A 23,436-nucleotide genomic window follows, 5' to 3' on the forward strand; every position below is an offset into this window, starting at 1 on the left:
TGCTCTCAGGCTCAAATATGATGAAAGTAAATAGTCTTTCAAAGTGGAATGAACATGGGGCTGAGAATAGTGAATGACATTGATCAAAACCTGCAAACCAACCAGGCATCTATCCACAGATAGATTTACTGTTATCTCACACTCCACCCCTCCCCCAATTAACTGCCAACGTTCTGTAAACAACTCCTAAAGGTGGAAGATAAGACTATTTGGTTGAACAAACATTTTCAGTCGATAAAAGAGTGAAAACCTGAAACTGAAAGGAAATTTATTTATTTTTGACAAATAATTAGCTCATATTAAAGCATATTTTTAAGTTTTCATATATATATATATAGAAAAATTTATTTAGATATATACTTTTAGAAAACCCTGTGTTATCAAGTAAATGACACAGATTTTCAATTTTTGAATATTCTAATAATTAGGTCATCTTAAGACCGCAATTTAAGTAGAAAAAAAAAAAGCAACCTATGGATCTAGTTTCCAACTGAAGTCAAAGTTGTGAACCTGCATAATTAGTGGCGGGATCATTTTACTTGATCAGTATTTTCAGATGAGCAGAATCAACTGAAATGTGAATTAACTGTACTACACAAACACAAAGATTATAAAATGGACATTTACCACCAGAACATTTCATAGAGCAAGGGTTTTAGTTTGATTTTAACAAGCAGGAAGAAATGCAGGAAGCCCCCTACATTAGGCAGGAGCCAAAGTTTTTCAAAGAATCAACAACAAAGATTATCATGCTGTTCTTAAGGTTGGGGGAGGGGTGGACAGGGATTTCAGGAATTTGGTTGCAGCTATTAGGAGAGGCTTCTGGACTAGCTGATCTTTCACTGCTCTCTCGTCTATACATACCCTCAAACTTTGAATACACCCCTCAGTATGTTGCTCATGGAACACTTTGGGTCAGACAAAATAATTTCTGAACTCTTTAGGCTCAAGTGTCTCAGGAGGTACTAAAAGGATATATGTGTATCCATACATTAAAATAGTATTTACAAGGAGTATAAATAATGTATAGTGGCATCTTCATACAAACAACAAAATCAACTCCCAAAATAACAGAGTGGAATTAGGGAATATCATCAGTTGCCAAATAAAGCTGTATAATCAGCAGAATCTTGGAAAATGCTGAATGGGTATACTACATATTCCTCTGACCCTAATGGCAGGTTACTCATTTCTTCTTTCCAGTGAGCATAGATCTCTGTTTAACAAATGGAAAATAGGATGCACTGCACAGGGAAGGCCAAATTCCATTCTCCCCACATTCATCGGGAATGTTCTACCCTGTTCTCATTCTGCCTGGAACTTACTCTTGGCAATACTTGGGTTATTAGCCACCACTCTGGCTCACACAGCTCTAGTCATTAACGTAGCAAAACACACAGCAGTAAAATACATTTTCCCAGGAACATAAATAATTGAGAATTTTCTGGAAAGGCCAGATACCCCCAACTGCCACCACCAATTCCCATAGTGATATACTCCTAAACTGTTCAAATTTAGATAAAAATGCTTTAAGATGTGATTATCATATAAATAAGAGCATTCCAGTATGGGCCCTATCATCTTTATGTGTACCCATTTTGTTTGAGTCCATTACTCAAAAGTGATGCTAATCAAGTTTGGGAGAAGTAAAATTGTGCTCTGGCCACAAGCCTTTTGTGCAGTTAACAGCGACTTTCTCATACACTAGGCAAAGACAATGCAGGATGTCCCCAGAATCATTAACCAACTTCCTTCCTTAGGACCCCACCCCCAGCCCCTCCACCCTGCACTTCAAAAGGCAACCATATGCAATAGCTTCCTAGTGTCATAGGAAAAAAATGTCTTACCGGTGTCTCCAATGTGAATGGAAGAAAATCCCTAGTTGCTGGAGGCCAAGCAACTGAGGTTCTCAGAGCCACTTGACTGAGGGGACCCGGAGAGCTGAAATCTTCTTCCCCTGTTTGCTTTCATCCCAGCAACCTCTCCCAGGATTTTTCTCACAAAGCCCTCTTCTAATTCTCTAATCCTCTCACAAGGAAAAGCGGCACACACACCAAATGACTTCTGCAGAAGCGTCTCTCTTGGGGAACTGGGAAGGACGGCACGCAAGCCGGGTGCTTGCTCCTGCTTTCTGTCAGTCCACTCCTCTGAGGTCTCGAACCCAGCCCTTTGCAACCCTCTGTGAGCAGAACACACAGCAAGTGCAGGAATATGGCAGGCTAAGACAGGCGACAGGCACGCAGGTGAGCCTCGGCTCCCTTCTGCGTTGCCAGAAGCTCTGCTGTCTCCCAGGGAACGCCTCGGCTTCAAACTTCCTTTGAGTTTTATAGCTCCATGTTTCCTTCCTGAACAGAAAGAGTTCCAAGGAGTTAAGGAGCAACCAGCTAGCAACTGCCTACATCGGGCTGAACCAAAAAGAGTCCTTGGCAATGTATGATGGCTACTTGTTTTTAACTCACCCCCTAAACTGGAAATGAACTGAAAATAGCAAGGGAAGATAGGATATCAAACACAGAAGTACGAATATATCTGCATCATCAAACATACTGAGGATTACTTTTTTTTTTTTTTTTTTTTACAAAAAATTGTTGTTTATTTAAAAAAAAAAAACAAAACCAGATCTTTAAAATACTAAAGAAAATCAAACTGCTAAGCTGTAAGGCATGGCCTTTTTGTTTTCAGAAACAGAGACAAAAAGTTGACCTTATATTCCCAGGACAGGTCACACTTATATTATAAAATTCTATTATATTAAAAATTCAAATCTCCACATAACTCAAGAGAAATATGCTACAGAAATTGTTTTTAAAGAGAAGACTTACCTTTTCACTACATCATTTAAAACCCTGAAGCGAATAAATCACAGAGGAGACAAGCAGATGGCACAGTTCTACATTTCACAGGGAAGGCTGTTTTTAGTCATTATTTCTAAGGAGCGCGCTGTGCTTGTGCCTGTGTTGGGCAGAGTGCCACTGGGCCTTTGAAATGAAATGAATCGCCTTCACACCAGCAGCCCCACGACAGACTCACACTTCAGCATGCCTAAACTAAGGCATGCTGCCTCTTTCTATAGTGACCCTACGCAGAATCAGAGGTGACGGTTTGATGGATGAGTTTCCCAAGAGACAAAGCAATCTGTGACATCACAGTTCTGGCTATACCCCCACCCCAGGCCCCAATCCTGCCTCTTCTTCTTGAAAAGAAAAAAAAAAAACTCCTCTGCTTGGTGATGATGCCAACTCAATAGGAAAAATAAGCCTGGAGTGCAAAGCACATACTTTACTTTTCTGACATTCCTTTGCTGGGGAAATGGAAGGAGAGTGAGATGAGAATAGATTGAGAAGAGAATTTAGATAAAACAAAACAAGATCACAGAATGCAATATTCTAAAAGTTTGTGATCTCATAGCAGAATAATTACCTTCAAAGGGGGCATTTTTTAAACCATTTTGGTTCTTGTATCACTACAAAGCACTTGCACACTGGTACTCCTGTCATTTGTAACATGCAATTTAACAGATGTTACATTTAAATTAGATGCCAACAGCTGCAAAGATAAAGTATTTGAATAAAGAGTTTCAGACTTACTGGAACTCATTGAATATCACATTTGTTTTTATTGATTAGAAATATTTTTCTAGGCTAGCATGATGGCACAAGCTTGTCATCACAACACTCAGGAAGTGGAGGCAGGAGGATCAGGAGCTCAAAGTCACCCTAGGCTACATACAAGGTTGAGCCTGAGCTGCGTGAGACTACATCTAGGAATAAAGAAACAACAATAAAAAAAGAAGAAGAAAAGAAGGAAAACATTTTCTATCCATTACTGTATAGGGTAGAGCATAGCTCTGAAATGAATCTTGGCCATCTGGCTCTATGCCATGTCATAGTTTTTCAGTGTGTATCACACGGGTGTTACCACTGAGCAATGCTCAGCAAGTCCATTTGAACTTCTGATAGGAACTTTTTTTCCAAAGAAAATCCATAATATTTTTCTAACTTTCACCCTGTCTTTACTATTTTCTTTTAAGTTTTAATGGTATAGTAGACAGCCATGACTGCTTATGTGCTATAATGGAGGAGGTAAGCAGTTGTGATGGTTAACCAGAGGGCTCACAAAACTGAGACTGCTTATCATTTGTCCCTTACAGAAAACATTTGTTTACTATTACACTGGGTGGTATAATTTTAGCACAATGCGAGTGCCAAACTTAGGGGAAGGAGTAGGTGTCTCTGGTTTATACTTTCAAAGGGCTCAAGGTGAGATGATGATACAGCATTTGTTTTCAAGTTCTGGTTGCCTCTGTCTGTGTCTTCACTTTCTGGGACATATTGTCTTTGTCAATAAAGTAATTTTCAAAAGCACTGCTGATCACTTTGTTTTGTTTCGAAGACTAGATTAAACAATGAACAAACATGGTCAAGCTCTTTGTAAGCTACATTGTCCACCTTCTGATCCTAGTATTGGGAATGTGATCAAATGAGAAGGTGGCAACACACACTGTAGGGCCCTGGCCACCCATTTTGGGTAGTAATTGGTAATTCTAATAATTGGTAAAAAAAAAATTGACATTAGAATGGCCATAGCACTTTAAAAATTTCTGCACTTAACATGAAAACATTGCCTTTTCACTTTCATTTGCCACTCTTAGGTAATAATTCCATGAGTTAACTCAGTTCTTGACTGCTCTCTGCAACCAGTGGAGGTCTTTGCACCTGGTCATCTGACAATATGGATTAAGAGTCAATCTCTACTTGGGACAATGTCTTTAGACTCCAGTAGAATTGTCTAGCCTGTCATGGTGGTGGAATTCTGTAATTACAGCATTAGGTAAGTGGAGGCAGAAGGATCAGGAGTTTAAATACAGCTTTAGCTGTATGAGTTCAAGGCCAGCTTAGGCTATGTGAAATTTGGTCTCAAAAACAAACAGTCACCCAAAAAGACAGTTAAAAGTGGAAATTCAGACTAAACAATGGACAACAAGTTTGAGAATGTAATGATTGTTGACAGTGTCAAATATTATAGTGGTAAATTATAATTATCACATATCTAATATAAGATAAATTTTATTAAATCACTTATTCCTTCATGAAACATTTGAGAAAGATTTTTTTTCTACTTTTTATTTCTCTCAGGCTTATAAAACTAAAAGGACTTATGTGATTTATAGTTACCTTTTATTTTTTAAATGTTAATAAAGTGACACTTTAGAGAAAAAAAACTGGCCTACAAAAAGCACGTAGAAAATTTCAAATGTGAAGAAACCTTTAAGTTCTGGCAGATTAAATTCGTCAGTAAGGATTACTATAACATGAAGAGTGGCATATTAAGTGGCCAAGTGAATTTGGGGTCTGCTCAAGAATTGTTTGGGACAGAATCAGAATTGAATTAAGACACCTTCAGAATTCATATTTATATAATAACTTTCATCATTTGAAATGTTTGAATGTATTATCTTTGATGAATAAGTTAAATTCTGTTTTTCACAGTGGTTTTTCTATATACAGGGACCTCTCATATAAAACTTTATAAAGTTTTGTTTTGCAAACCATTTTTTTCTCCTTTCTTCTTGGAGTTAAGGTCTCACTCTATAGCCCAGGTTAACTTTAAAATTGCAATCCTACAGCACCTCCAGCCTCCTCAAACACCAGGATTACAAGCATGTGTCACTGTTTGTCTTAAATATGACTATTTTTGCGTGTGTGTGTGTGTGTGTGTGTGTGTGTGTGTGGTGTGCATGCATGTGCATATACATGCACTTATGTGTGTGGGTGCATGAAGATACATGTACAACTATACAGGTGCACCTATATAAGGATTTCATAGGTTGAAGTCAGAATGTCTTTCTCAGGTAATCACCATAATTTTTTTGAGGCAGCATCTTTTGCTGAACCCAGAGCTTGCTGATGGGGCTAGTCTAGTAACCCACCAGATCCTCTCTCTGGTAGGTTACCATACCTACTTGGCATTTGACATGGGTGCTTAAGATCCAAACTCCAGTTCTAACACATGGGCAGCAAGCATTTTATTAACTGAACCACCTCCTTATTCCCTTAAGTATAATTATTTCTAAATCATGTACGTTTGTGGACTGTTTAACTACATCAAATTGAACTGCTAAAACTCACATCAACATTCCCTAAGATGTGTATATTCTTGTACTTGCATTTCTACTTCTAGGAAATTAATATCGAAAATACAGTGTTATATATACTACTATGCCGAGTGATGTATATTTAAGTTATATTTATATAAGCAAAACAGCAAAAACCCTCAATAATAATATGTATTATCAAAAAATGCTCCATATTAATATGTAGTATCAAAAGAACTTCAAAATTATATGTATTTCTAAAAGTAAGTAATTGCCTAAAACAATGTGATATGGTCATTCAAAGACATGTTGCTGATATTGTTTTCCATGGCTATGTAACAAACTGCTGGACATCAAATGACTTAAAGCAAGCCATGTGTATTTTTCTCACAAATCAGTGATTTGGGAAATGTTCTGCTCTATATTCTGTTGTCTGCTGTAGTTTGAAGTCTAGACACAGAGTTATCTGAAGAGTTGCTCTTCACATGCTGACAGTTGATGTTGGCCTTTGCCTGAGACTTCAGCTGGGGCTGCCAGCTGAAACAGCTGCACACAGCTTCTCTATGTGGTTTGGGCTTTCTCATAGCATTCTGGCTGGGTTCCAAGAGTGGGAGTCCAAAGAGAAGGCTAGGAAGGAACCATAGAATCTTTTATAATCTCTTTTAGAAGGTATCTGCCGTTACATCTGCCAACTGAGGCACTCACAGAATTTCACCCAGGTTCAAGGAAGAGTAGCATAGACTAGATTCTATCTCTTAGTGCGTATGGCAAGGTTTAAAACATATGTAAGGTGAACGTGAGGTTTTGATGTCACTTCTTTGAAAGTGCATCTGAAATAATAATAATACCCTCTTTTAATAAAATAATATAGCAAGCTGAGCATAGTCACCCATACATGTAATTGTAACCTTCTGTTTAAGGCCAGTCTGGGCTATATAGTAAGACTTTATCTCAAAAACACTAAAGCAGGACTGGGGACATGGCTCAGTCAGTAAAGTGTCCACTGCATAAACCTGAGGATCTGAGTTTAGGTCTCCAGCGCAAAGGTAAAACCCAGGTATGGTGGTACATACCCATAATCCCAAAGCTGTGGTGGAAGCTGAGGTGGGAGGACTCCTGGAGTTCACTAGCCAGGCAGCCTAGCCAATCAGTGAGCTCTAGGTTCAGTAATATGCATTGTCTCAAAAACTAAGGTGGAGACAGATTCAAAGACACCTAGCACACACATATCTATAAGCACATGTGCATATACCCACACTAATACGTATATACATTACATTACATTACATTACACTACACACACACACACACACACACACACACACACACACACACACACACACAGGTTTGGAGCAGAGGAGATACCCACTAAAACAAATTAATATTGCAGATCCAAATTGAGTGACATGAAAGGCATTCAAATGACAATAAATTTGGAGTTGGTACATAAGCAAATATGCTGCCATTTTCTAGAAATAACCTTGGTTTTTAATAGATACTCAGTAAGAATATGTTGAACAAATATTTATGGGTTATATTTATATTGAAAACATCCTAAGAGAGGTTACATAATGATGTTAATATTGGTATTAGTCCTATGAAGACACTGGAATTGATTTTTTGTTGTTTTGTTTTTTCAAGACAGGATCTCTCTGTGTAGCCCTGGCTGTCCTGGAACTTGCTCCCTAGACCATGTTGGTTTCTAACTCAGAAATTCACCTGCCTCTGTTTCCTGAGTACTGGGATTAAAGGTGTACCCACATACCTGGCTTGGAATTGAACTTTTTAAACAAGCAAGTTCATAAAATCCTTACAATGAACATGCACAGAATATTGAAACATATTTTAAGACGAACCTCAAAGGACAATAACCTGAGTTGAGTTTCAAACAGGTTGACCTAATTCTTTTTTGAGCTGATTAAAAGCTAATTAGCACACTCCATAGCAAAGCACATTTTCTTTCCTTTCCTTGTTGGAAGAATTTATTGTTGAGTTAGCTGTAGGAACTGATGAATATGAAATATCTAAAGTATTTAAGGAATATGAACAGAAGACCTTTTTCATTCGTGAGAACGAAGGGGGCAATTTCAATATAAAAGAACGTTGGAAAGGAAAGAAAAGTGATGGTGTTCCCTTATAATCCCAGCACTCAGGAGGCTGAGACACGACCTTAAGGAGATGGAGGCCAGCTTGGGTGACATGACATGAACCTGTCTCAAAAGTAATAAATAAATATATAAATAAAAGGTGACAATCTCACTAAAACATTTTGTCTCTAAATTGCCATAAGATGTCCTCAATGTCACTGAGATTCCAGTCATTTGCCCCCAGGCCTCCTGTAAAATTTACCATAATAAAATTGTTAGATTCCAAAGTAATGATACATAAAGACATAATATAAAAATATATACATTGTGCTATGACCACAACTTGATGAACTTTATTGTTAACTACCTGTTTCTCCACATGTGTACCAAAGTGCTAATAATGATGACCACATTGTTTTGTTTTTGTATCCCACACACATGAATACAATAGTAAAAAGAAATTGCCGGGCGGTGGTGGCGCACGCCTTTAATCCCAGCACTCGGGAGGCAGAGCCAGGCGGATCTCTGTGAGTTCGAGGCCAGCCTGGGCTACCAAGTGAGCTCCAGGAAAGGCACAAAGCTACACAGAGAAACCCTGTCTCGAAAAACCAAAAAAAAAAAAAAAAAAAAAAAAAGAAATTAATATTTGAATCAGTGAATTAGTTTAATGTAATCCTACAGAGGCCTAGATAATAGAAAAGAAGTGTGGTAACTCCATAATGATTTGGATTAAGCTATCCATATCTTTTCCCTGAACATCAATATTTTACAAAAATATTAAAGTATAACTTATATTTGGAGGCAAAGTTTCTCTTTGAAAGTGATACTGAACAATGTTAGGAGTAATATCTAGGCAAATCTGAGTGTAGGATTACATTGTGGCCAGAGAGCAATCCATAATAAGAGGGTCAAATTTGGAGCATTTATGAAAGAAGACTGAACACATAATCCAGAATAACAAGAATCATCAATGAAATGCTAGAAAAAAAAATATGTTTTAAGGACATTTTTAAATTGGTTTAGCAGCATTCATATTTTGGACAACATTGGCAAGCTGAATTCACTTGTAGCCATTTTGTTGTTTTTGATCATGTCTAAGACTTTAAGCTAAAATACTACTTGACCCCTTGAAAGGTCATTCCTCCAAAAGAACGCATGAATTAATTAAATCTTGATTTTCAAGAAACAAGGGGAGCTCCACTTCAAATGTTTCTACTAGCTTGTAAAGACAGAATCATTAACATCAAAATAAATAAGTTCCTCATGTTTCTGCAAGATAAGCTTTATAGTCCGCTGGATTTGGATCTTTTCTTAAGAATTGCTTGAAACACACACACACACACACACACACACACACACACACACACACAAAACTTGATTGAACTAAAACATCAACTATTCATTTGGAAATATAACCTGTTCTAAGCAGATACTCTATACTATAGTGTATGTTCACTGGTGTGCTGATCTTGAAGACCCACAATGTGAAGGCCAGGGGGTGCCGTGCCTAAGAAGAACTACATTTCATCTTTCCAAATGTTTTCTTCCCATTTGTAAGTTTATGATTGATTTATGTAAGAAATTCTCAAGTAGAAAATATGGTTATTAAAATGTCTAAGAACAAGCTAGGCAGTGGTGGTGCACACCTTTAATCCTAAGACTCAGGAGGCAGTGGCAGACAGATCTCTGTGAGTTCAATGCCAGCCTGGTCTACAGATCGAGTTCCAGGACAGCCAGAGCTACACAAAGAAACTCTATCTTGAAAAAACAAACAATAAGTCTAATAATAAAAATCATCCATTATTAAAAAAATAAAGTGATAATCATTATTAGCCCTCTGATACAAATGGATAAACAGGTAGACAGAGATAAAGTTCATCAAGATGTGTTCATATCATAATTGAATATATATTTCTACTACATCTTTATGTGTAATTGCTTTGGAATCTAACAATTTTACTAAAGTAAATTTTACAGCTAGGCCTGATGGCACATGACTGGACAGATGAAGGAAGATCATGGGTTTAAGGCCAGCAAGTAATTTAAAGGGACCCTGTCACAAAATGAAATGAAAGGGATAGGCTAAGGATGTAGCTCAATAGTAAAGTAGTAGTCTAACATAAACAAGGTTAATCACCTGTACTAAAAACAGCAGCAGCAGCAACAACAACAACCCAAAAGTTTATATATCATAAACTTTCCTGAGATAGTGTCTTCTATATGTAACAGGGAGATGCACTCATGAACTCTTAATAATATGGTCATCTATATAAGATCAGCATAATGACAAGACTAGTTGACATACCATTGTAAATGGAGGAAATATCACAAGGCCCCACACCTAGTAGAAGAGCTACAGGTACTTAATGGATGCTAAGAGAGGGATAATCCGTCTTCCACAAGAATGAATCCCTTTATAGATTATCCAATCCCAATGCATACACATAGGAGCAACACTAAATGGTGTCAGTAGCTTGTATTTACACATACACACACATATGTATACACACACATATGTATATATAGTTACATCTCATAAATTTCCCCCATTTTAAAAAACTTTTGATAAATTTACAAAGTTATGCAAACAATAGAGAAATTCAGGTTTAGAACATTTTCATGAACCCAAGATTCTATATGCTTGGTTACAGCCTTCCTACTCTCAGTCCCAGGCAATTCTCTCTTGTTTCTATACATTTGGTTTTCTTGATATTTCATATTGAAATTAAATAATATGGTGTTATGTGTTTGTCTTTCTCATGTAATGACCTATGTTTGAATGTTATTCATGGAGTGACATGAATCATTACTCCATTTGTATTTAGCTAAATAGTACTTTCTTTTATAGATGTGCCACAATTTCTCTCTTGTCTTTTTAACTAAGTTGTGCCACAAATATTTTATAGCATTACATTTTCATGTCAATTCTCATTTCAATGGCCATAATTGTTCCTTTCAGTATAATTTATTAATCCTCCCTTGTACTGTTGTATATTCCCTACCATAAATAATACTATATTGTTGCAGGTTAGATTTTCTGAAAACAGACACTGTGATGGGATTTGGGATGAAGTTACCTGTTAGAGACCCACAATTGTGAAGAAAAGATACAGAAGCAGAATTGGATAGACAAAGAAGTTTTGGTAAATCCTTAGAAAACCCAAGAAGGTAGATAGAAGTACTAATGTCTGTGAGATAAAAACATTTGACTTTTATATTCCTGCCTATTTCAGATGCCAGATGTAGGCCATTCAAGGAGGAAGGGTGCCGTTGGCCATGTCAGAGGAGCAGGAAGTGGCAACTGAAGTTCAAGGATAGACAAGGCCCTGAGCCCCCAGACCCTAGAATGTCTTTTGCTTCTGCTGTGCCTTTACATGTTTGCTGCTGCTATCTTTTTCTGGTATCTGGTATGGTGTGGACTGGTGTGGGGAGATCCCCACTGCCTGTAACGTAGTGTGTTTATCTCATGGAAACATCCTGTTCTACTGGGCATTTTTACCTATGAATTACTGTGAAGATGATTTTTTTCCTAAGCTGTACTGTCTAATTGATAATGATAATGTTAGTTTAAATGGAGTTTTGATGATTAAAAATTTAAACAAGGAAGTGTCACATAGCTGGAACACATGAGTTTCTATTGAGGAGCCATATAGACTGTGGCTTAGGTTAGTGATTTAGAAAAACAATTGAGCCCTGGTAGCCCAGCTAGCTTAAATTCTTTTAACCTTAATGTTGGGAGATGTTTTTACAGGTTTTGGAGTGCATAATAGCTGAAACAAAGCTTAAAAAATAACTTAAAGTTAGACTAAGATGTTTTCATCAAATAGCTTTGAGGTTAAAACAAAACAAAAAACAACAATAAAAAACCCAAAACAAAACAAAACAAAACAAAAAAACCCAGGAAGATAATCTAAAGTTTTAGAAAAGCACATAGTTGAATGAGGAACTTGTTAAGATCGGGGAACAAGAACAAAGTGGCCCAATTATCATTAGCTATGTGCCTTTCATGCTATGATTGGTGAATGACCAAAGATGATGATTATTAATTCCTTGTACCCATTTTTGCCCTCAATCTCCTGATATAAAAATCTATTAATGAGGGAGTATGCACCCTAAAGATTCAAAGCAGAGCTGACTGATTATTTTTCTTATATAAAAGTTTAGGTTTGTGATTCCTTTAAGATTCCTTATGAGATTACCTTTCAAGAAAAGTAATAAAGTAATTGGCCCTTTCTTTGTAACTGCAAAATGCAGCTTGCTAGTAAAAGACCTGACTGAGAAGAATATCTTGCTTGCCTACATGGTTAGTCTATAACAAGTTGCTTGAGTATGAATGTATGTGGGTTCTTGGGAAGATTTGTTTTTCACCTATAATAAATAAAATGTTTAATCATGTAAGTGAGATGAAAAACATGTTTTTTTTAACCTGTATTCATTATAATCATTCACTTAAAAAATAGAATGTAACCACATTGTGATTGTTATATTGCCTGAAAAACTTTTGGGGGGGGGGGTATATAAGCTGTAGAAAAAATTATACAGTAGAAAGAACACAGAAGAATAGAGAATGAAGAAGGAAACCATCAAGAGAGTGTGAGTGTCTTTTTTTACCTAACACCCACAGACAAAAAGGTCTTAGTATGCGCTGACTCTGTGGATTCCCTTTGAGCCCTGAGCTGCTGGAGGCTGGCCTACCAGGCAGCGATGGAAGAGGTCCTTGGGTAAAATGACTTTCTACATTTGGGGAAGCCCTCGGCTACAATTTGTAGCCCACACAGTCAGTTCTTCTATAGCAGGGTCATCTGGGCAGGATCCACAGAATCATTGATCAATGTTCATCTTTGACTTTATTTTCTAAAACAGGACCCCGATTTCTGTTCCAGCTGCTATGTGCTCTTTTTTTAAATGATTTATTTATTTTTATTTTATATGTATTGTTGTTTTGTCTGCATGTATGCCTCTGTGAGGCTGTCAAATTCCCTAAAGCTTGAGTTATAGACAGTTGTGAGCTGTTGTATGGGTGCTGGGAATTGAACCTAGGTCTTTTGGAAGAGTAGCCAGTGATCTTAATTGCTGAGCCATCTCTTCAGACCCCATGTGCTCTTTTTTATACGTGTTTCTTTTCTTTGATCAAGTTGGGTCCTCACTAAGTCCAGACTGGACTTTTACTGGGGCTCCAGGTATTTGACCCCTCACTCAGCTCATATGCTCCTTTAAGCTCTTTATATATCCCATCAAACCCACACTCTTCCTGCCTCAAATTCTGGAGTGCTGAGTTTGCAGGTATGTGCCACCTCAATCAGCTCATGCGCTCCTTTAAAATTATTCTCTGCTCAGGCCTCCTTCAAAGATGGAAGGGCAAGGTAGCCTAATGGCATTACTTGAGAGAGATGTAGTGGGGGGAGAGATTCCAGAGATAGCATCATTTTATATATATAAAGGCAAAGTCTCTTGAGGTAAAGTAATTTTTCTTCTAAACTTCTTTTTCCAAGCCTGAAAATGGAGACTTTGGAAACAAAATCTACAACCTGAGGAAGACAGAACAAGAGGCTAGATAGCTATCCCTCTCGAATAGGTATGAAACTTGAGACTGACTACTGTCTTGTTTCTTGTTGTTTGAGAATTACCCCTCTCCCCATCTGTTTAATGTACTCGAGCAGTTGGGTTTCTGTTACATGCATCCAAGTGCAATCCTGTCTGGTTCAATAGATCAAACATCTCAGAATATGAATTAGATATACATTTTCAGTATTTGTTTAAAATTGAATCCAAGTGGGAATGCTGAGTCAAAATACTTCTAAAGTTAGTACAATGTCTTTATAGAAGGTTTCCCAAATTTATATTTCAGTCAGTAAAACATGAGATTCATACCAAACTATGCTACCATCAAATATTTTTAAATAGCTCTTTGTAGGAGAAAGGAGAAAATCATATTGTTTTCTTTAATTAAGAAATTTTGGTAACTTAGGAGGTTGTAAAATATTTTTGCTTTTGTCTTAATTGTCTATTCAAACCACTTTTCTATTTCTATAATAAAAACTTGGGTACTTTTCATATTAGTTTAAATTATTTGTGTAATATATATATATATATATATATATATATATATATATATATATATATATTTGTTTCAAGACAAGGTTTCTATGTGTAGCCCTGGCTGTCCTAGAACTTGCTCTGTAGACCAGGCTGGCCTCAAACTCAGAGATTTTCCTGGCTCTGCCATGTGACTGTTGGGATACCCTGCTCCCTTATTAGTATTTCTTGCAAGTAGTTTCATTCTTTTTGAAATTTACCTCTTTACTTTGTTCTTGACATTTTTGAACTTTCAGAAGGCAGAACATTATGTTCATAAATATCAATTATTTTGTTATTTTCCCATTATAGTTTCACCTCAACTATCCTTCAATGTTTACTGCCCAAAATATCTAAATCAATTTTTGTTTTTTTACATTTTATTTTTTCTATTTGGTTACTGATTTAAACTTTAATTGGTTTATTGAATTAAGTAACAGTCAATATTTTCTCACAAAGCCAATTTTCTTCATAGCCATTTGTCAAAAAATCTGATATTGTATTATATTAACTTCATATATTATATGAGGAAAAATGTCATGTATTAAGCCAAACTGTTTCTTTCCACATTGGCATATATGAATCCAGACAAACAGTTGGCAGATTATATCCAATGGTCTCCAACTGGCTCACTGCTTGTTTTGTAAATAAAGATTCACTGAAATATAACCCTGCTAATTTATTGACATGTTTTCTATGGGAGCTTTCTATAGTGGTCTTGTGCTACACCTCAGTAGTTGAATTGTTTCAACAGAGATCATATAGCTTAAAAACCTAGAAATACTGACCCTCTGAATCTTTATAGAAAATCATGCTGAGTCCTGTCTTAGTCTTATTCCTCCAGTTCCATATCATGACAACTGTTTTTGTTTTTGTTTTTGTTTTTAATCTAGTGGAAGGTAGAGGAAACAGAAGGATAAAAGAAACTTAGGCTGCCATTTGACAGAATGGAGAAAAGTGCACTACTGACCTCAGGAGACTTCTATGTTGGTAAAGAATATGTAAAGATCAATTACATTTGTATAAACAAATACAAGAAACTTTCTTGTCTCCTATTGACTTTACCAAACATCCTTTTTCCCTCTCCTATCAAAGTTCATCTGTTGTTGCCATAGGAATCTTTCTCCACTTTCATTTTCCCTTATCAGGTTAACTCCACCCCAATTTTTTGAATGACACATCATTGAGTACTCCCACATGTGCATTGCATGTATAAATAAACTGTCCTTTTTCATGGTAATCTACTTAGTTTAAATTTGAAGGCTCCATTCACCAAATGCAAGAAAGCAAATTTGGGGCTGAGGACATGACATGGTGGTTAAGAGCTGTCCTCTTCTTGAGGACCAGGGTTCAATTTCCAGCACTCACATGCTCACAACCACTTGCAACTCCAGTCCCAGGGGATCCAGTGCCTTCTTCTGGCTTCTGTGGGCATTGATGCACATGGTAAACAAACACATATGCAGGTAAAATACCCATCCACATAAAATGATAATAATTTAATTTTCAAAAAAAGAAAATGAAAGCTTTTTGTTTATAACACATTGTTTTGATACAAGGTCTCCATATGCAGATCAGTAAAGTCTCAAACTTGCAATGCTCTTGCCTCTGCTATTTGAGGGTTAAGATTAAAGAGGAGTGTGTGCGTGCATGCGTGCGTGCGTGCGTGCGTGCGTGCGTGCGTGCGTGTGTGTGTGTGTGTGTGTGTGTGTGTGTTGTATGTAAGAGAGAGAGAGAGAGATCAAGTGCAGCCTCTTTAGCAATTTTCCAGAGTTTTCTTGAGGAATATGTGGTAATTAGCTAAGAACAACTGGTAGGACAGTTGAGAAAGAATGTAGCTTGCATTGTATTTCTGCTGAACAAATTTTGCTCTGTATCATGGCAGGTCTTAAAAATAACTAACTTTTTGAAAGTCACTCTTAAGACATTACTAACCTATAGTGAGAAATCTTTAATTTCCTTTTTTAATCAAAATTGATTTAATCATTCATTTTAATTTGTATAAATTCATGTGAGAATAAAGGAATCTTTACTTTCTTAGGGTGTTGGTAGAGCATGGTGGCACACAGCTTCATAGACATTTAATCCTAGCACTTGGGAGGCTGACACAGGAGGATCACCAGTTTGAGGCTGGCAAAGGCTTCACAGACATACTCCATCTCACAAAAGTAAAACTCAAATACATAAAATGCCAAGTGAACAAAAAAAGCACAGGATATAGGAAGATACTAGGATCCCAATACCATCTGTCTCATTTGTGAGTTGAAAGATTGGAGACTCCCTTTCATTCAGAAAACTACCAGATTTTCTTTTTTAGTGGTAAAAATCTGCTACTTTCTTTAAAGGCAAAAACACAGAAGACTCACAGGGCTCCTTTCAGCTGGTGAAACGCTGAATTCTATAAAGAGGCACCACGACCAGTTCCTAATAGCTCTTTAATGATCTGCCCAAGAATCAACACTAAAAACACAGGATCTTGGGGTGCCTCAGGGGATGTTTCTGAAGCTCAAGGTAGGTCAAATAAAACCAAAAGAAATATTGAGAGAGACCAAAGGAAGCCTGGAGCAGGGGAAAGGAGGATGGGAAAATTCCTAATTAGCCAGGAATTCTCAAAATAAACAGAGCGGGAGATGATTCACAAGTGAATGCCTGTGTCCACTCATCTTAGATAGTATCTTTTTCCATGAAAACTCCATTCGAAGGAGGAAAAAAAAAGCACAGCTCAAATATCTTTGCTCAGGATGCAATGTGGTTGTTTCAAAACATATAAGACCCTTAGGAGTTGATTGAAGGCTTGGGTCTCATTCTAAACATCCAGCTTGGTGTCTGCGGGTACAATGACAGTAGTGGTTTGTTTTTGGAGCTGTGGTCAGGAGGCAGAGGGTGGCTGCACACTGACATATGGTGCAGGGTGATCTAAAACAGGATTTCTTTCCTGTGTGTTACAGGAAGTTTAGCAGCATCCCTGGAGTGTACCCAACTAGAGGCCAGAGGCATTACTCCTATTTCTAGTTGTGAAGACCAAAAAAGTAAGTATCCCTAGATTTTGCCAAATATTTACTGGAGGCAAAATTATTCCCACCCCTTACCTATTTGAGAACCAGTGATGTAATTTCTTGAAATATGTTATGTTTAGAAGCATAGACTTCAACATATTGATGGGGCTTTTTCTAGTTGTTTCTTATCCCCCAGTGCTCTGATACACATCCTCATTTATGTGTTTCAAAATTCAATCTAGCAAGATGGATAATGTTAAAGAGAACACATTTTCTGTTGAGCCATGATCTCATCAAGCAGGCTGAGACATCAGCCAAGGTCAGAAAGGAGCATTTAGTGAAGACGCTCTTGTCATATTCTGATGTGATGATACCAACTCAAATTCCTAAAGAACCCATAAGCAACAGAGGACATAGAATAGTCTTCTAACACCCACATACTTTCAACCTCAAATTAAACAAAACATAAATGATGACTTCATTCCTTTTTTTCCAAATTAGTCGCATTTAAATGCGCCGCTTATGTCTTGACTAGCACATGGTTCCCAGGAGAGTGTTCATGAAGAGGAAGCAGAGAGATAGGAAGAGACAGAGGACCAAGAAGTCTGTTGTGAGAGAGTATCGTTTGTACACAACAGAGAAGTTGTACCCATGAAATCGCAACAACCTGGCCAGTTAAACAAGACCTGCACAATAACAACACCTGTTGACACCCCAGCATAGATGCAGGAAATCTCACAAGGCCCCCATAGATGAAGAGCTCCAGGCAATTAAGGGCTGCTGAGAGAGAAAGAATCAGAATTTTACAGGGATGAGCCTCCAAATGGGCTATGCAACCTGATGCCTTCATCCCTAACCACACAGGTATAGAAGCAACACTAAAAACACAAAATGGACTCAGCAGGATGTATTTGCACATATATATGTGCATAGATTTATATGTAACAATAATAATTAAGAAAGAAGCACTCCTCCTTTTAGCTTCTACAAAAAAGACTATAGTTGGGAGCTTTGCCCCCATGGCTTGTGCTTGGAAGCTCACTTGTTTTGCATGGTCCTGTTTGAATAGAAGTGGCTACTCTTTCCCCATAGCAGTTATTTGTGTCTTCTCCTTCTCCCAGAAAAGTGAAGTTGTACTTGAAGTTAGTGTCTGCTTCAATGTCTGTGAGGCAACATAACTACCCAGACAGAGTCTACAATTTTCAATTTTAGCAGAAGAGTACAATTATACTCTATGAGTATGCTAGGAAACAGCCTAGATTCCTTCCTAGCGTGAAGTATGCAGGAAAACACTTGCATGAAGACTGGAGAAAGTAGTAGCTTAGTACTTTAATGAAGTTTTACTAGAATACATTTGAAAAGGAAAGTTGGGATGGTGAGATGGCTCAGTGGGTAAAGGCGCTTGCCACCAAGCCTGATGACCTGAGTTCAATTCCTGAGGCCCACATGGTAGAAGAGAAGAACTGACTACTGCAGCTTGTCCTCTGATCCCCACATGCCCACCATGATCACATACATGTGCATGTAGAAATATATATATATATATATATATAATAAATAAGTGTAAGAAAGTAACTGAAAAAAGGAAGTTATTCTCTAATGTAACAAAAATTGTTGTTTTTTCCTATATTTAATATAAGCATGGGCTTGCAAAATATGAATATAAAGATGAAATTAAAAAATTTTGAAAAGACTTTCAGTACATTTAGGGTAGCATAATTTCAAATGATAAAGGCCCAAACTTATGCAAAAAGAAGAAGGAAGCATTGAGGCATATTAAAGAGCTAGACTTTTCTTGCGTGTACAGCGTGAGGGAAAACTGACTAATGATTTAAGGAAGATAGGTGACTGCTATTATGAGTGAAGTCTGTATGTGTAATAGTACTGGTTTTGTAACATCAGCAGGACAAATAAGTTCACATGATTTTTTATGTTATTTTAAGGGTCATCTGTGAATAAATTTCTTTGAAATTATGAAGACAAAAAAGTCATTTCTTTTTTTAAAAAAGCCATTTCTTTTAAATGAAAAAATAGCAAAAAATGCAGTAGTTTGCAATCCTGGACACAAACCATTAAAATTATGATGCTAGAATACTGCCTCTTTGAAAATATAAAATCCAGACGAGGCAGACAACTGAGCTAGAAAGAGAAGTGAATATAACGTCACAGGCAAGAGGGAAAGCAAATATGTGTCTTGAAGCAGCAGCTGTTGATGCTAGCAAAGGTTAGAGCAACAGGGCTAGTTTCTAACAAAGTGTGAATCCCATTAGTGATGAAGTGCTATTCCCTCCTTAGGTCCTTATGTCTTAGTGAGAACAGATTTAGGATGTACCTCCATTTTCAACTCAAGGCTGGTAACTAAGACCCATGGAGACATGCAAAATCAATGAAGCCATTCAAAAAACATGTTAAGTTTCATATAAGATGTTGACACACACACAACAGGCAGTAGCTAAAATGTGCAGAATTTCTTCTTAACATTCACATGATAGGGAGCTGGCCTTGTCTAATTTCCTAGCACCTCTTGAGATTCCTATTGGCTTTCCAAACATACAGTGATGCCATTCCATGGTTGGTAAAACACTGATGGAGCCTTTGGGATCATCTTGTTGGGAAAATTAGAGTTCAAACTTTGTTATATTTAAAGAAGACAAAGGCAGGGAAAAGAGATGTGGCAGCAGTTTAAAAATGGAAACATCTGGAAGTCATCCATGATTTACTTGTATACCCAATACCTAGGTGCTATACTAACTTTAATACTTCAGTGAAGTGGACATTGATTGGTTATTACAGCTTATTATTTATTTTTATTATTATTATACTTCATCTACAAGGATCTATAATCCAAAATTTTCCATTTTTCTCACTATTGAGATCTGTCAAGTACGTCTCTGAAGCCATATTGTGTCATTGAGCAGAACCAAATAAATCTTTAAAACATGAATTTACCTATGCACATAAAGAAAAAAGATCCCATTTAAGAAAAGCTCATACCTTGGCATAGATTTTCAACGTGGTTAAAAACATGATATTGTTTGTCTAAGTAAACCAAATGGTCTTCATGAAATATTCTGCTTGAACTCCAAAATTTCCATGATTTTTTTAAAAATTAAAGGTGTATAGTTAAGTGTTCACATTCAAAATTACTGAATTTGGATCAATGAAATGTGTTTATGCAATGAAAATACAGAATAATTCTAACACTCTGTATTTGACATAAGGAGCATTCCTATCTTATGGGAAAATTATCTGATTTCCCGCAGCACAGTGCTGTACCAGCTTGCCAAGAATGAGAAAATTTTTTTTTAAAAAATCTACTGGAAATAACATTTGGTTGTTCCAATTAGCATTGAAGATGACTGTGGTTTAGAAACTTCCCCCTTTTTTAATTACAGGGAGTAAACTATTTTGCCAAATCTCTTTGGGCAGCTCAATTTTCAACCTAGTTGACTGGTCTGAAAATGAAGCTGTCAAGAGTCCTACACTGAAATCATTTTGCTGAGGAGAAGGTTTATTGTAGTATATCTTCAAAAACTGTGGAGAATCTGTTTCGAAAGAATCATTGTCTTCCAACTGAGTCTGCTGAACAGCTTTATTAGACAAAGGGAAGCTCATGCGAAAGGTTCTTTTTAAATAATTTTGATTCCCCCCATGAATCTAGGCATTTAAATTTTCCTGCTTATTTGTCATACATGCAAACAGTTATCAGAACCCATGACCAAGTTGAGGAAGCACCACTGTGGGGGGTTTTTGCCACCAAATCCTGGTTAGGACAAATACAATGATCACCTAACCACCAAGAAATTTAGTTGATAGTTATAAAAAATTATTAGGAAATTTACTATTTTTGCAATTAATGTTATGCACTGAATGCCCCCCTCATGTGTTAAAGCCCTAACTCCCAATGTGACTAAATTTGGAAACTGGATTTTCATGGGAAGTAATTAAGGTTAAGTGAAGACACAAGAGAGTGGTACATACACAATGAATGGTATTTGTGTCCCCATGCAAAGAGAAGTAAGATTGCTTGGTCTTGCTTTTAGGGGGCACAGAGAAAAAAGAGCATGCAAGAGCATGAGAAGGATGCAGATTAATCTTGGATTTATCAGAGTCTAGAACTGCTAGAAGACTACATTTTTGAGCCATTCCATCTATGGTATCTTGCTGTGGCAGTCCAAGTTAGGTTAATTCAATAAATAAGGCAACTTAGCAAGGTCTAGCTCACCGACGTTTTTCTTGGAAACTGTCACTTCATCAGTGTTTCATCAGCAAACATAAAATTTGTTGGCATTCAAGATGAGAAAGCACCCCAAAACTGTGCTGGCAGCATGTTTAATTTTGAAATATCACTACCATTTCTTGCTAAAATTTCAGTTTCGTGACAAAAAAAGAACTTGACAACTCATAAAATAAAGTAAGATATCGGCAGAGAATTTTAGAGGTTTTTTGAATCCCTCTTTCCTATATAATTTTCTCATTTTGAATCTGAAAAAGACCTTAAAATGGAAGGAGGAAGAAAAAGACCACGAAGTAAGCCCCAAAGTTCAAAATGGTTTTCCTTTCTGTCAAAATCAATACGTGATGACTAATTACTAGTTGTGCTTCATGTCCTAGCTCTATGAACAGGAATGAGATTTATTCTAAAAGAACTTACTAAAACAAATCCATTGCCAAAATACCACTCAGAGAACTGCTATAATGTAGTTTTGATAGACTAGGTTTTTCCTTTTCCCCAAAACAAAGACCATATGATGTCTGTTTCCTCAGAAAAGATGTAAATGATGATTTCAAATCAGTGCACAGCAAAGTACATAGCCCAAGTGCTTTGTTCAGCGGGCACATTGACCCCTCTATCAATCATCTCACTTTCTGAAATGCTTATAAAATCTTTCCTGTTTATATTTTATTTCTTCTACTTAATCTTGACATTTTAAAGGTACATTTAGCTTTAATGTGTAGTTATGTCATTAGCAGATGAAAGTTTTCCTATGATTTCTTTTCAAAGAAAAATACAGTTCAATGAGAGCCAAGGGACCACTGAGTTGCTACTGTGTGGCAGTTGTTATCAAGGCATCAAAGGGAAAGGCCTTGTCAAAAAGGGCCTCCAACCTCTCCCAACACTGGGAGCTCTGCTTCTTTAGCATTTCTGAGTCTTAAATAATTCTAAATGCTACTGTAATTTTTTTAACCCAGTAATGCCACCATCAAGCTGGTATAGGATGTGAAAAATCAGTAAATCTTAAAACAAATCCAAATGCCATTCTACTCATAAAAAACGACAGAAGAACAAGATAAGCTGAGAAATATTAAACTCAGAGAATGAGAAAGGAAGAAAAGAAGCTGAAAGATTAGGATCACCTATGCTTCTTTCCTTTATTATTTCATTTTGTTTCCATTCACAAACACTGTTATACATAATTTTCTAAATCTTGTTAACCACTAGATGAATATTAGATAAGCTTTACTAGGAAATTTAAGACTTTATTAAATTTCGTTGTTACCATGAAGTCAATGTAAGTTTTACGGTACTCTGAGGTTAGAGTTTTGCATCTTAGAAATTGAGATAACTATAAAATCAGTACCTAAGTACGCTTATTTTTTTCCCAGCACACCTACTGTAGCAGGGTAGTAGGACTATTTGAAGAAATCCTGCCTGGCTTTGAGCAATAGGCCAGGTATTTCTGTAAAATAAGCAGAATACAATAAATAAATGCAAGAAATTTAACATCAGAAGACAAAACAGGGAAGGCCCCACATGGTAACAAATACAGGCACACTTCCTTTTTAATGAACCTATTTGCAATTATACAATATGGGATTTCTGATTTGGTAAGTTGTTGGATTTCCTCCAAAACATACCACAACTCTAGTTGAAAGTTCCAGAAAAGTGGGAGAGTGCCATCTTGCTGAACAAACATGCTCAATACCACATAAAAGGAAAGTAGTAGAGGCATAGTGGATGACCCTTACACCTCCAAGTTCATGGAAAAGGTATGATTTTCATGAAGAAGCCAATTTACTGTGATGGAGAGAATGCAGACTTTGGGGCCTTATGATTCCTGCTTTGTCTGTGTGCTTTTCAATTGCTGTATGTTTGGGGGCAGGTTAGTGGTCCTCTTTAACAGCAAGTTTCTTTTTATTTTCTTTTAAGTCCTAAATGTATTCTTTAATGCATAGATATTGT

The 23,436-nt window shown here is 36.8% G+C and overlaps 1 protein-coding gene across 3 annotated transcripts in view; it reads right to left on the minus strand.

Moving 5' to 3' along the window:
* Mid1 (midline 1) overlaps positions 1 to 23,436 on the minus strand; it is a 337,431-nt gene that overhangs the window by 210,098 nt on the left and 103,897 nt on the right. Inside the window, exons 1-2 of one of the 3 annotated variants that reach the window (XM_028885945.2) lie at positions 2,823 to 3,107; positions 1,848 to 2,345 (exon numbers count right to left, since the gene is read on the minus strand). The exons of 1 other annotated variant lie outside the window; for it this stretch is intronic. The gene's annotated coding sequence lies outside the window, so the exon portion shown is untranslated. Of the gene's footprint in view, positions 1 to 1,847; positions 2,346 to 2,822; positions 3,108 to 23,436 lie in introns of those variants that run through there. One more of the 3 variants, XM_028885941.2, reaches the window with a different exon arrangement.

This window comes from Peromyscus leucopus, chromosome X, assembly GCF_004664715.2.
Source record: "Peromyscus leucopus breed LL Stock chromosome X, UCI_PerLeu_2.1, whole genome shotgun sequence".
NCBI classification, from domain to species: domain Eukaryota; kingdom Metazoa; phylum Chordata; class Mammalia; order Rodentia; family Cricetidae; genus Peromyscus; species Peromyscus leucopus.